Source organism: Pan paniscus, chromosome 1 (genome assembly GCF_029289425.2).
Source record: "Pan paniscus chromosome 1, NHGRI_mPanPan1-v2.0_pri, whole genome shotgun sequence".
Classification (NCBI taxonomy): domain Eukaryota; kingdom Metazoa; phylum Chordata; class Mammalia; order Primates; family Hominidae; genus Pan; species Pan paniscus.
This window is the reverse complement of record NC_073249.2, coordinates 97,630,045-97,643,167: the sequence shown is the minus strand read 5'-3', so window position 1 is coordinate 97,643,167 and position 13,123 is coordinate 97,630,045. Positions and strand designations below refer to the sequence as shown.

General features: G+C 44.5%; 1 protein-coding gene across 1 annotated transcript in view; it reads right to left on the bottom strand.

Moving 5' to 3' along the window:
- RPTN (repetin) overlaps positions 1-9,568 on the bottom strand; it is a 36,467-nt gene extending 26,899 nt beyond the window's left edge. The window contains exon 1 of the mRNA XM_055113832.2: positions 9,394-9,568. The gene's annotated coding sequence lies outside the window, so the exon portion shown is untranslated. The remainder of the gene's footprint in view (positions 1-9,393) is intronic.
- Positions 9,569-13,123: the final 3,555 nt, after the last annotated feature.

Below are 13,123 nucleotides of genomic sequence, written 5' to 3'. Positions count from 1 at the left end.
ACTTTAGGAGTTTTGCTAGTAGAGAGAATAAGGCTTCTGAAAAGGTTAACAAGGTTGGCTGTCAGATTTTTCCTCTTTCACAGTTTTTCCTGGGGTCTTGCAAGACTTATATCACATGAAAACTTGTCCTTTCGTTCTCCTGGAGCATGGGAGAAACGAACTTGGAATCTTCCAGGTAATCTCAGTAACCGGTCTGCTGGCTGAACCTCTTGCAAGATGCAGGCCCACCTTGTCCTGCTCCTGCAGGGTGGCATCCGGCCTCTGCATGACCATTCAGTCTGATGGGAGACTGAATAAACTGTCCCACCCTGGGACAATTCTAGCCATGGGGTATATTCATCTGCTTGGAGCTACAATCTGCCTGGGACTTTTGCTTCTTGGTTCCCATTCTGCCTTCTAGAACAATGTAAATCAAGTCTCATGAATGCTTTCTCCGTGTGACATCAGGAAACAATAGGCCAGTCTCTTTCTTACACATCCTCATCTCAGTCTCTATAGCCTCTGTCATTTCAATCCTTTCTCACATAAGATCTCAAGAACATTCCCAATCCTGGCTGCCATCTCTGTATATGCTATAGTTTCTCAAATCCTCTCATAAAACATGGTACTCAGAACTGACTGGTACTCATTTGTTCATATGTTCATTTATTCAACATATATTTATGGAGCTTACTGCATCCCAAACCCTGGGCCAATTTCTAGATAAGATCAGATTCAATTCCCGACTGTGGTGCTTAATTTAAGAATCAAATCATCACATGCAAAAATAATTACAAACTGTGATAGATCCTGTGAAGAAGAAATGCAGCACATTTTTTTTGGGAGCTTCTTAACATTAGAAGTCAGCATTAAAGGAGAACCTAGTGCTTCTGGCCTATGGAGACAGAACCCAGAGCTGCAGAAGCCCTAGAGGAGATTTAGGATGGCAAGTCCTGGGCTTTCAAGAGGGACCTAAGCACACTTTTTGACAACTCACTTCCAAAAAGTGAGGAGTTCCAGGTATTTTCAGATCTGGTGGATTATACCAGAGTCATTCTCTCACCTGTGGTCTCTCTGTCTCACCTCCTTTTCTTCTTATCTGTTGGGAAAGACACAGGGAGAGACAGGCCAAAGTTGCACAAGAAGTCTTGGGAAAGGTTTTGGAAGAGTTTTGAGCCATGGCTCCCTAGGTTCAGCCAGTTCTGGGGAATGCTATGTTTCGGAAAGCCTTTGTTTTTGTAGACATCAAGTGCTGATTCTCAGCAGAGGCAGGGCTACATCCCCTCTAATGTCTTTCCTTTGCCAGGATGGGCAAAGGCTGGCTCAGTCATCCCAGGCTGGCCTTCTGGCTATGCCTCCAAGCTCTGGATGTCCCCTCTGGCTGGGTGAATGGCAAAGGTCAGTGTGGCTCTTCCTGCTGGCCCTGGTGCAGCAACTGTCCTGGGTACAGGCTGGATGGCACATACCACAGTGAAGTGAGGCCCTGCTCTGTAGAAATCTAGCCTCCTTCCCTTGTCTCATAAGTGACAAGAGACCATTCAATAGCTGCTATTGTTGCTACTCTTGTTTCTCTATTAACATCATTGCTGTCATTACTGCACACTGACTATTCTAATCACTAATAAGAGGAGTTTTATTTTACCCAGTAGCCTGATAGCTTACCCAGGTCAGAAATAGTCAGAGGCATTATAAAAGGGCTTGTCCTGATTGCTCTGCCTGTGGAGTAGTCATCGTTTTATTCCTTTACTTTCCTAAAGAACTTGTGTTCACTTTTAAAAAACAAGAAACAAACAAGGGATTGTCCTGAAGACTAAGGACCCCTCGAGTGACACAGCCAGAGCCAGTGACAGGGTTCTGACCTTCTAGAAAATGAGGCACATTGGGATGATAAGGCTGAATGGTCTCCATCATAGACTTAAATGGAGTTTAATCCCCATCCATGTGGTGGACCAGGGAGGAAGGGGCCCACTCCCAATATTCTCTTTTGCTCTAGGCACTAAAGACCAGGATTTGGAGTGTGCCCTCATTATTAAAAGGCAAGGAGTATATAAGGCCCAAAGAACTTGAGATCTGGGCCAACAAAAAAAGAGGCAAAAAGTCTGGAAGAGAACACAAGAATAGGAGTCCTCTTTGAGGCTAATCTGAAGCCACACATTATGAAGGTGACTTGTTTTCCCTGCTTGCTTTACCGAAAACCTTCCAAGAAGTAATTTCTCCAGCTATGCTTTGTGGACAGTTGAATGAGTCTATAGTGCGTCCTTGAGGAAGCACCTGGAAACAACCACCCTGAAATGAAATCAGTGTAGATTCATCTGTAGGCTTGGAAATTATAGTATGTGATAAGCACTTGTTAACATGTTGTTGGGGGATGTTGGGGTAACAAGGACTAACAAAAAAGTCACCATGCTGTTTTTCAAAAAGGAGAGTGAAACATGTTTATTTCCCTTAGCAGTATTCAGGGAAAGGACATTCTGGTTCTTTAATTTAAAATATCTCTGAAAGTGAAAAATTCTCTGTCCTGACCCTCTGTTCCCCTGTAAACTTCTGACACATGGTGTAGACATCTGCGTGATCTTGTGCACTATGACAGGCACATCACAGTGTCCTGGAAGGATGATGAGGCCCAGTGTCTATTACATGTGAATATTGGTGTCTGGCTTGCCAGGGGATGCTGAGTGTGGCTAGTGTGAGTCAGCATCCTGGAGCCCTGAGTCCCCCTGGGTGAACCCATGGGCTGGCTCCTCAGCAATCAGCTTACCAGTGGAATAAACTCAGGTCAGATTATTCCACTGAAATGGCAGCTAGTTTGTATGCTAGCTTTGCAGCTTTCTGGGTGAACCAACTCTAGTTTCAAGTTGCTACAAGTTCACTGTTACATTTGGCATTGTGTTAAGGAATCAGGCACCACTGAGTACTTGTAAGAGGAATGTTGTAATAAGCGTCAGAAAAACTGGGCTCACATCCCAGTCCTTTCACTGATCAGCCATATTTTGTTGGGCAGATCACTTTACCTCTATATTTTCTAGTTTTCTCAAATACAAAACAGCTAGGGGTGGGAAGAAAAAAAGAGGACATCGTTCCCTTTCAAGTCTAACAATCTTGGCACTAAGGTGCCTTGGGCATGGTCTTGGCAGTGCCTTGGGAGTCAAAGGAGATTACCCATTTCTCCATACTAATCACAGGCTCATGGAGTTGCTCTGGAATTTGGCATTTCCAGTGTGTTTTGCTCTAGGTCCTTCCCCTGTGGTCTTCATTTTATGCCAAGTTTCATCTCCTACCATTATGACCAAAAGTGTAAATAGAAACGTATAGTTGCTCACCAGTTCCTAAAGAGACCCCTTTGCAGAGGTGTCTGAGATTTTTATTTCTCAGATCAGGGCCTGAGCTATGAAGGAAGTGAGTGGGAAGAGCCCCTATGTTAGAGACAAGGTGACAAAATAGCTGGCGAAGCTATTACCAGAGTAATTGGACCCGCAGACTGGGTGGATTTGTGTTTGGTTGCTTTTTAGTTGTGACCTGGCATAGAAGGCAGTTCAGCACCTTGCTCAGAGCTGTTACTCAGTGAAGATGTGTTGAACTGAGACCAGGGCAGCAGAATTGGCAAGATCATGTGCTCCCAGGGCATAAACCTACTTCAGGGTTGTATGTTTGTGTCTCCCCCAGTGGTGGTGAAGCTGCTGTACTGTCATTGAACTGTGTATGCAGTAGGAACTTAATGGCTTCTAAAGTGGGCCTGGGGCCTGATGGTGTTCTGACTGCCTTCTATAGGAAGTGTAGGCTCCTAGGCTTTTTGACTGGACTGGGCTGAAAGTGGCAAGGTGGGAGGCAGGCTCCTATGGAACAAGATGGGACTGGTCCTGTCCTGGGTGGCTTGGTGCAAAGGACAATGGAAGCCAGCGTCTGGGAGGCCAGTGACTTATTGAATGATGTACACCAATAAGACCAGACAGAGGTACAGGAAGAATCTTCTCCAAGAGTCCTCACTGGTGCAGAGTCCTTTAGCACAGATGACTCCAGATGCCATTGCCTTTGAGCTGTCCTTGAGCTCATCTCGGGAACTCCTTTAGGAGGACTCTGAGTCTTAGGTATGAAGCTCTGTTTTTGTTCATTCAATGCAGGGAGATGGAAAAAAAGAGGAAACATGGGAACGATGGAGATGGGAGGGAAAGGGGAAGTAAGAGGAGAGAGCAAAAGGGGCAAAGAGGGGAGCAGAGAGATGGGGAGAGAGAGAGAAAGGTGGAGGGAAAGCAAGGGGAAGAGAAGAGATGAGAAGGGGATCTGATGACACCCTAGGGCAGCTATAGAGTCAGGGGAGGTCCAGGCTATGGAGGTTTCTGTACCCATGTCTCCCTTTGCTTTCTTAGCTTTGTTCAGCCTGAGCCTCATCCCAAGATCCAGGGTCCTGTGCCATGGATTATACCACCCATGTGTGTCTACACCCAGAGCCAGTATTGCCACTGAGGAGACAGACATATGCCATTTTTCAAAGTAGGAGCTCCTTAGGGTAGGGGGCAATGATCTAACATGAACATAAAATCCCACATACAGAATCCACACAAGCCTCTCAAATTTGTCACCACTGGGGCAAATTCAACAAGCATTCACTGTGTAAGCCGCCATGTGTAGTGCTGGGAGGAAAGCCAGAGTTCCTCCCTCAAGGAACTTATGATTTAGTGGTGGTGGGGTGGTGTGCCCTTGTGTAAGCAAGAGAAATACATAGGTGTAGTGCAAGTGTGAACATTCTTTGTGGCTAATGATGGACTCCATGCTATAAGTACTCAGTGTTTACCAAGAAGAAAGATGCATATAGTTACCTCTAGGTTTGTTAACAGCTAGATCTAAGACAGGGAAGAGAGGATGTTTGCATTTGGGATCCCTGCTCTGCACTGAATGCTGCCCAAACTACTGTGCTCACCAGGAGAGGACCATTAAAGGCAAAGGGAGGAAATACATCTGGGCTTGCTGGTCTAAGCTGAGAATTTCAGGGCTGACATCTGAAGGCAGAGCCAAGAATAACTTCTAAGCAGTGAAAAACGCCAGACCCTGGGCTTGAGCTTCAGGGAGACTGAGGGGCAATTTAAATCTCTTTTCTGGTGGAGTAGAGGATCCTTTTATGGTTGGGATGGCTCGTGTTATCCTTCAAGGAGGCAGAGGTATGATGGTATGTCAGGTTCCTCCTGGGCCTGATTCTTTCTTTGAAATTTGCTTCTTCTATCCCTGAGGCACTTTGGAGTTGAGACTGAATAATAACCAGCCACACAAACCTGGGTTCTACCACAGAGTTCATCGTTAGCAAACCGCGTGCCCTTGGGCTGGTAACTTCTTTCTCAGTTAAAGTACCCATTTGTTGACTTAGGAGCCAGAGGGTGTGTGAGTGTCTGTAGACACCTGGTGGCAGTTTGGAGGAATTACGTTCAGTATCATTAGGGAGCAAATCCCTGTGCATGCTGTTCAGGTGTGTCCCAAGTGCCCAAAAGAGCTTCCTGGGTTTGGAAGCTGAACTAGTCAATCTGACATCAGTTTGAGGAGCTCATCCTGGGAAAAGAGTCCTGTTTTTAAAGTCATGTTTGTCCAGAAGTTCGTCCTTGTTACTGGCCCAAATGTTTACATTTGATTTAATTTTACCATTCCCACGGCCTCTGCAATCAATTTCCTTTCTTGGTTCTATAGATTTTATTCTAGAGGCAAAGTCCTGGGAGATTTAGGAGTAACACAGTGTCTTACACACAATAGAAGTTTTATGGTGCTTACCAAGTGTCTTTCAAGTTCTTACTATTATCCCCATCTTGTAGATGGAAAAATTAGGGCACAGAGAGGTTAAACAACCTACCCAAGGCCACACAGCTAGTCAGGGACATCAGCAGGATTTGCACCCAGACAATTTAACTCCATAATCTCTACTTTTAACTTTCTTAACAACTGTTGACGGATGAACAGACGGGTGTAATTTGAGAGGCCCTGAAAAAGGTCTTACTCCAAAATATACTTTCCACTGAGGTAGTATAGTTATATAATGTTTACCATAAAGCACTGCCCTTTTTCTGTTTCTTATAGTGCTTTTTAAAGTATAAATAGCCTATGAAGGGTTATATTAGCCCTTTAGTGTGAATTTATTCATTAGATGTTTTATATTGTCTTGTTTAATAAGTGCTAGAAAGGGCTAGAAGGAATTACTGTGTTCTGCAAAGGGATCTCAGTAAATGGAACTGTTTTATTTCTTTGCCCTTGTTCTGAACTGTACTGAAAAATAGAAAGAAAATGTGGTGCACAAAATGTCATCTTTTTTATTGATAGTGATTAAGTAAGACATAGTAGCGCTAGGTCTGCTAGCTGGGGTTTGCTCATACTAGACCTGAGAATTAGGCTAACTTACCCACCTAATCATGACAGGCCTGGGCATCCTTGCCTAAGAGTAAGTCCCTATTATGCCATAGGGATCTCTGCAGTTCCCAAGTAGAAGCAGAGTAGAGCTAAGCCAATTATTCTTACAAAATTTACCAACCAGTTAAGTCCTTCTACCATCTCAGGGGCAAGGAGAAGAAAGGAGTGAAAAGAGGCCAGGAGTGGGGAAAAGGCGCTCACCTCTAGTAGAGACCTTAGACATCACCTAATCAAGCCTTCTCATCATACAGATACAATGGAATTCCAGAGAAGGGAAGGGACTTTGATAAACTAAGGTTGCGAGCTGTGAAGGGGCTGAGTCACGACACTGGATATGCTGATTTGGCTGCCAAGCTCCTTCAACATTCCACCACAATGCCCTTTTCCAGGAAGAGTGAGCAGTGGGAGTACTTTAGAACCTGGCATCCAAGGGACCTGGTGGGAAGGGGGAGTGAAGAAGTAAAGCTACAGCAATATGCCCAGTGAATAGGTCCTAGGGTGAGCCCTCAGCACTTTGGATACTGGAGTCAAGCCCTCTTTCTTTTGCTGTCCTCCTTGAAGCTCCACTCAGTGTCAGAGAGGGAAGACTATTTAAGATCACCCACTATATTAGTAGGATTTCTCAGAAACAGAACCAACAGCATGTGTATTTATAGAAAGAGATTTACTACAAGGAATTGGCTGATGTGAATATGGAAGCTGGAGAGTCTAAAATCTGCAGTGTAGGCCAGCAGGCTAGAAACTTGGGAGAGCTGATTATACACAATCCTAAGGCAGTCTGCTGGAGAATTTTCTCTTGCTCAGGGATGCTAGTCTTTTTGTTCTATTCAGGCCTTGAACTGATTGGATGAGGCCCACCCACATTAGGGAGGGCAATCTGCTTTACCCAAAGTTTACTGATTTAAATGTTAATCCCATCTAAAAATATCCTCTGAAATGTGAAAGGGAAGTTCACTATGCCAAAAGAAAAAAATTAAGCAGAAGGTAAGTCATGCAAGCAACGGCCTTTCCTTTTGTTCCTAGGCCCATAGCTACTGATAAAAGGTTAAATATCTCCACTCTATGTTCGCCCTACCTTGTGTAAAGCACCGATTTACTGAGCATGAGACGGAAACATAATTGACTATTCCCTTACCTTCTTCTCCTTTTATCTTGCAATATGTGGATTTAGTAATGTGACCCTACCCTCCCTATTTCTTCTCCACCCTGCTTTCACCCTTTAAATATTGAAGTCCTAAAAAATTATCATTGGGGAAAGCACAGACCTGTTTCTGGAGTGGTCCTTAACCTTGGCAAAATAAACTTCTAAGTTGATTTGAGACCCGTCTCAGATAATTTTTGGTTTACAAAATTCACACATAAAATTAACTACCACACCCGTTTTTTCCCTTGATTGACTCTGTGAGACTGAGTTTTCTCCTTTAGTCATCTGAGTACCACCTTCAAGATTTTTGCAATATCTGTGTATATATAATAATAATATTCTTATTTATTTATTTAGAGACAGAGTCTCGCTCTGTTGCCCAGGCTAGAGTGCAGTGGCGCGATCTCGGCTCACTGCAACCTCTGCCTCCAAGGTTCAGGAGATTCTCCTGCCTCAGCCTCCTTAGTAGCTGGGATTACAGGCGCGTGCCACTATGCCCGGCTAATTTTTGTATTTTTAGTAGAGACGGGGTTTCACCATGTTGGCCAGGCTGGTCTTGAACTGCTGACCTCATGTGATCCGCCCACCTCGGCCTCCCAAAGTGCTGGGATTAGAGGCATGAGCCACAATGCCCGGCCTAATATTTTTGAACCAATGTTAACTACTCACTTAAGAATTTAGCCTTACACTAATATTTGAGATAACCGGTTTGTTGGGCTGGTTTTAGTATTTTCTAACACAAATAAGAATAAATACTCAAACATTCTTAAAAAGTGCATGTAGCACTTAAGACTATCATGGTACTCCATTTGGGAAACCATGTAGCCAAGGCTGTTGGGGCGAACCAAGGTGGTGGGGCTCCGACGGGCCAGCAGGGGGCGCACTTGCAGGTCACCTGAAGTCCTTATTTACGGGATAACGTGGAGGCTGAGGAAAGTCTTTCAGAGGCCGGGCGCTGGCACCGGACGGAGTAGGGAACCCCAGCCGTTATCCCACCAAAGGGTCCCAGCGCCTAGAGGGGCTGCGGAAAGCTCCTACAATACGAGGAGCCCTTGGAGCCCAGAGCGGGATCCTGCGAGCCGAGGCCCCGTTCTGTTAGGATCACGGGGACTGCCCCAGGCAGCTGCTGAGCCCGGTCGCGGACCTCGGCCAGAACATCCTCCCAGAACACAGAGGAATCTGACATCAGTGGCCTCCCTTGGTAGAGGTGGGGAGCCGAGGGGCGGCAGTGTGGAAGGGCCATCGGCCTAGGTCTTTCGTATCCCCTCCGGCCGCTCGGGGCTGTGCGTTCGGAAACAGCGAAAGGAACGGCCTCAGGAATCTGGCCTCAGCCGAAGCACTGGTGAACACAGGCTCCCGTCGCGCCGAGGGAAGTAGGAAAAGCTGCTTCCGGGCGGAGGGGCTGCACTTCCGGGGCCCGCGTCCCCCGGAGGCTCCGGCGAGAAGGGCCTCTGGGAGCTTAAGGGCCCCGGCACGCGTTCCCCTGGCGCAGAGCTCGCTAGCCGGGGCGCGGGCTGCCTCCTTGTTCTGGTGTGATCCGAATGTAACGGAGCGGACTTTGGGATCCAGAACCCCGGACTGAGGTTGTGCTTGGCTTGAGGGGCGGGCTGGTAGGTCAGCCCCCTTGGGGCATCGTTGGTCCTCTCCAGGCGTGTCACATTCTGCCCGCACATGGTGCCTTGGTACTCCCCAAAAGTCATGCCTTGATTTTTCTTACTAATAATAGTTTACACTGTTTTACCGCTTCACTGCTTCACGTAAGTAAAGTAATTATTTCAAAAGGAAATGTTGGTCATTTATAAAATGGTGGTAAAGATGGTACAGCGGATTAATGTGAGGATTAAATGAGATGATACATGAAAGTGCTTAAAACAGTACAGGGTACTTACCGTTATTATTGTTAAGTAGAAAGTGAGTTCTGGGAAACAGTGGGTGTATGGTCCTTCACAGCAGATTTTGGAAACGTCTGATTTCCAGCCTACCCTCCTTCCTCCTGTTGCCGTCTGTTGCCTGATTGTTCTCACTGGCTGAAAGGAGATAATCCCTGCCACTCCATTCATCACTGAAAATTCTTGTCAGTTTGGTTGCTTAGGTACCTACTAAGAGTTGCCAGCAGGTGGCCCCAGAGCACGCGGTTGTGTTTGTCTTTTTGGGTCCCATGTTTAATTAGTAATTTAGTAGGGACGTATTGAACACTTATTCCACACTATGGTACACTGTACCAGGGGATATAGGGATGCCTGAGGGTGTGGGAGGCCGACCCTGGTCTCAGGGAGAATATAAATGATTTATTATTCTGGTCTTTCACAAGATTTTGGCCTTTTTAAAGATTCATTCATGTATTCATTCAACAAATATTTATTGGATGTTTACTCTGTTCCAGTTTCCACTCAGAGATGTGAAGTATATCAATGAATAGAATAGACAAAGATCTTTGCCTTCATAGAGATCACATTCTAGCACACAACAATAAAGATAATAAATTATGTAAAATGTTAGAAGTGTTATGAAAAAGAAAAAATGTAGACCAGTGTTTGTGTGTGTGGGTAGGGTTGGTGGGATGGGCGGGTTGGTGGGATGGGCAGGTTGCAGTATGAAATAGAGTGGTTAGTATTAAATAGGCTTCATTAGGAAGGCAAGATTGAGCAAAGATTCAAAAGATGTGAGGAAATTAGATCTGGCGGGAAGTGTGTGAGGAAATTAGATCTGGCGGGAAGTGTGTTCTAGATATGAAAAAATTGGAGTTATTACATTTACTCCTTTAAAGATGAGGTAATTGAGGTTCAGATAAGTAAAGTAACTTGTTTAGGGTCTTATAAGAGGTTTCTAACAAAACTGGTCTGGTTTCATGTCCTCATTTCCAGTCGTGTTCATTCACCAGATCACATTACCACTTGGTGTTTTTAGGGTGATGGAGACTTCACAATACATAACTTGCTTAAATCATGACTCAGGTTATCTTGGCATACTTCCCATCATTGGGTAATACCAAATTCTCTGTGATCTTTCTTTTTTTACATAATCAGTAAATATTTATTTTGCTAACTGGTGTGGAGGATAGAAATGAGGCATAAAGCCTGTCTCCTGCCCGTAAGGGACAAATAATCTATACATAACCATTTTGGCCTTCATCTCTTTTTCATCTACTTTCCCCATTTTCCCCAAGACAAGCCCACTGATAATCTGTACCTACAGCTTAGAATTAGGTCAGGTCCTTAAACTTGGTCACCCATTCTTGGTTTGTAGGTTCCAGAATTTCACTGGATTCCTTTTGCTGACAGTTGTTGTGCCTCTGGTTATCCCCCAAGTCTCTACTCCCTTTATCCTGTGTTGAACTTGTCTATGAGACTGAGCTTATGCTATGCTTTTCACTCCTCAATTAGATATCCCATCTGGATCCTTAGTTCCCCTCTAGAACTGCCTCCTTGTCTCTTGTAGTCTCAGTTGTTGATCTTTCCACTTGAGTGGAGACTTTGCATTGCTCCTATTTGGGAGTTGTGCCCCTTGTTCGCTGTGCTTGCTCCCCTTGAGCTGCCTCTCTGAGCCTGAGTCAGTTCTCTTCACCTCTGGCCCAGGGAACTCTGGACATGTGCCACACCCCTTTCCCTTCATGCCTACACTTGCTGGGAGGATATTGTGGTGCCTTGTGTTAAAAGTCCTGGGTTATGGCATATGTGAAACAGCCGCGAAAGACAGAAGACTATTTTTACGTAATTAATTGCCTGGGAACTAGTTGTTTAAAGGAGAAAGGTGTTCGGTAAGCCTGAGTGGGTAAGAATGAGGAAGGTGGAACTCGAGCCTGGTCTTGAGGGATGGGCAGAACTAACAGGTGTAGGGGAGAGAACAGGGTTGGGGGTGAACTTGTTATGTTGTGAGCCAGTAAGGAGATTAGCCTAAGTGGAATGGAGAAGATGTGTTTGGGAGTGGTGGTGGGAAGAGGATAGATAGGCAGGACTGGATTGGAGCAGAGCCTGGAGCATCAGCTTGAGAAGTTTGCATTACAACATCATAAATTATTTTTAAATATTTTATGGTTCTTGGGAAGCTGGCATGAAGGCACAATGACAATGTGTCACTAAGATCTGTATATCTACCTGCCTATCTTTGATCATCTCAAATTTGCTTTGTCCCTGAATGCCCCATATGAAAGAGGTTCCCTTGGTTATTTTTTCACAGCATTGTGTTCCTTACTTATTTACTTTTTCAGTTTTTTCTAGTGTGCCCTAGAATGAATGTTGCCAGGAGGCAAGGACTTGTTCTGCCTCCTTGTTGAATGCCCAGAATGTACAACAGTTTCAGATACACATTCAATGCTTTAAAAATATTTGTTGAATGAATGAATGCCCTGAGCTAAGTTTATTTCTTTAAACCTGATCTATTCTACCTTCTGAATTCTTGAATTCTGTTAGTGCTAACACCATCCATTTGGTCTGCTAAGTTGGATACTTGGAGTCAATTTTGATGAAGACATGGGTATAGGTCTTGACCATTCTTAAACTTTACATGAGGATTGTATTCCCACTGAAGCCTTGTTTTTTACTCCATTATGCCAAGTTAACACAATGCAACGTGTTGCATTTTCAATATGAAGACAGAAAACATCAAACATGAACAGTGAGGCTAAAGGAATGAGAAGTTATTGGGAGCCAGGGCCATGGGCAAATTGTAAATTGTGTGTATCTAAATGTAACCATCATATTATCTGTTCTGTCCTCTTCCAAGGGGAAGAATCATGTAATGGTTAAGAACATGGTCCCTGGAGTTAGGCTGCCTGGGCTCAAATTCTGGCTCAGCCACTTACTAGCAGTGTACCCTTGGGAAAGCTGCTTAACTTCTCTGTTTCTCGGTTTTCTCATCTATAATATATGGGTAAGAATAATACTTACAGAGTTATTGTGAGGATTAATATGTGGGAAGTTCTTAGAGCAGAGCTAGCATATAGTAAATGCTCATCAAATGTTATTATTAGCTATATTAGCTATTATTAGCTGTTAATATTTAGTGGGCCATTGAAACAACATAGGCTCTATTGCCATTTGGGCTGCTGATCTGAAACAGGTGGCCAGACTTCACTGAGGGATGACCTTTGCAAGGTGTGATTGAGGGTATGGGATTGAAGGAAATTTGGGATTTTTTGAGTGAGGACTGAGTTCCTGCAGGAGATATAGTCACCCCAAAGGGAGTTACCAGGTCCAGATGGAATTATTTCCAGTGGAATGTGCACACAAATTCTTTGACACAACTAAGGAAGTATTACTACTTAGTTATCTATATGTGAATCTGCACAGAAAACTGAAAGAACTCTGTTGCTACCTTGTTTTTGCTTTTTTGAGGGAGAAGACAATCAAGTGTGAAGCCAGGCAAACCTTTGAACATTGTTATTAAGGCAGAAAAAGCCTTCTTCCTCTACTTTCCCATCCTCTCCTTACTCACTGTCTGTTTCTCCCTCTCTGTAAACACAATGGGACATTTCATTTCAAGAGTGTGTCTTGTTGAGGTGGGGCAGAAGGGTTTGGTGGTTTTATCAGACTGTTTAACCATAAAACGTTTTTCATCCCTGTGTTCCTGTGCCCCACCATTTCAGGCACTTGGTATTTTTACTGCCTCACCCCCATCAAC